This window comes from Microtus ochrogaster, chromosome 5 (genome assembly GCF_000317375.1).
Source record: "Microtus ochrogaster isolate Prairie Vole_2 chromosome 5, MicOch1.0, whole genome shotgun sequence".
NCBI lineage: Eukaryota > Metazoa > Chordata > Mammalia > Rodentia > Cricetidae > Microtus > Microtus ochrogaster.
The window spans coordinates 57,364,665-57,366,774 of record NC_022012.1 but is presented as its reverse complement, the minus strand read 5'-3'; positions in this window follow the sequence as shown (position 1 = coordinate 57,366,774).

Sequence of the window (2,110 nt, the reverse complement as noted above, 5' to 3'; positions counted from 1 at the left end):
CAAACTATGTTGGAAATTCTACTGATTATCCTATGTAGGTCTTGTGAAGCAACCACAGTAGCTTTTATTTCATGAGTATAATAGCCATGCCATATCCATTTTAGAAGATGAGATTGGAGGATGAGTTGAAAGAAATGAGGAAGAGTGAAGGTCTGAATATTACCTATCTTATTCCCTCGTCTACCTATTTCTGTCTGTCTCTAACTCTCTGTCTGTGTCTCTGTCTGAGTATGACCTCTGTGTCTCTGTCTCTATTCTCCTGTCTCTCTCACACACGTGCATTCACACACACACACACACACACACACACACACACACACACAAACATACACTTTTAGTTCAAAAGCTTCAGTAGATGATTGCTGATTGCAGCTAGCCCATCATCTCACAATGTCAATGCCAAGACTGATGTGAGAAGGGATTAACAACCAACGGATGAAAGGAGGTGTCAAAAGAAATCATCACTAACTTAAGAATTGCTTTCTGCATTTATCATTGACATCGAATGATAAATAATGAGTAGCTTTGACAGGTGTTTTTAATGCTAGCTAAGGATAGCTGATGGCAAAAGTAAGAAACTGCATTGCATTGTGTTTTCAGTACCCCTTGAAGAAATGCTATATCCCAATATAAATTTTAATCAAAATGAAATTTTTAATCCATTCCTTGATAATGCATTTCTCTTTCAGTTTCTTGGGACAGCATAAAAAACTCAGACTCAGGACAAAATTACATTTGAGAGATTGCTAATTTTTTTCAGGAAATAAACAAGACATAAAATGTCAAAAAAATTCTGGAGCACAGACTGCAACTTCACAGAGAGGACCAAGAGGTGAGTGATCAGTCAGCCAGCTAGGCACCCAACTCTTCTCTAGGCCCTCAGTATCAGAGAAAAACCCCAGACCACTATCTCACCTGCCTCTGTTTAACTAGATAGCTAGCAGGCAAGCTGGTTGCAGGTAGGTTGCTCCAACACCCGCCCCCCTAGATCAGACCCTGTAAGCTACAAAGTCCACACAACCCCCAAACCCACTATACCCTAGAACCTCAGAGGAACTCTGAAGCACAGGCTACCACTAAACAGAGCAGACAAAGAAACTACAGCTACAGAGTGAACCAAGAGAGCTGGCCAAGAGAGACGTCAGGATTGAACACAGAGGCAAAGACACTGCCAGCACAAGTTAGAGAAAGAGATGGATATATGACAATAAAAACTTCATTCAAGAACCTAAAAGGCAGTATGGTAATTCCAGAATCTAGTGACCATACAACAGAAAGACCTGATCATCCTGAGCCAGAAGAAACAAAAGTAAACAATCTTAAATATATCTTTTTGAAAATGATTGAAACATGTAAAGATAAAATGAAAAATCCCCTTAAAGGAATGGAGAAAAAGACAAACAAAAATTTGGAAGAAATCAATGAATCTCTTAAAGAAACTCAAGAAAATGAAGAAAAAAAAACCAAACAGGTCAAGCAAGTAGTTCAAACAGTTAAGACTTGAAAACTGAAATAGAGGCAATAAAGAAAACACAAACAGGAGGAATCCTGGAAATGGATCTATGGGTATAGCAGAATAATATTAGAAATTATTTCACTGATTTTTTTAAATCAGTCATATATGGCTCTACCCTAGTTCTCTGGGCTATCCAGTTTCTAGTTCCTAGACCTGCAACGAGTATCCAATATAGGCTCCCTTTCATGACATGGGCCTCAAGTTAAACCAGAAATTGTTTGGCTACTCCTACAAGTTGTGTACCACTGTTGCCCAACACTTCTTGCAAGCAGGACAGATTGTTGGTCAAAGGTTTTGTGGCTGGATTAGTGTTTCTGTTACTCCTTTGGTAGCCTGAAAAATCCCTTCAGAACCAAAGAGACTAAAACACAAGGATGAAGGCTCCCTGAAAGTACTGTTTCATCTCTCCACATTCAATGAGTTGAGCAGATGTTGTTCTTAGCAATGGACCGCACCCCTGCCATCAGTTTGTGAAGAGAGACCCTCTGTCCTAAGATTTATATATATATATATATATTTATTAAAGATTTCGGTCTCTTCCCCGCCACCGCCTCCCATTTCCCTCCCCCTCCCCCAATCAAGTCCCCCTCCCTC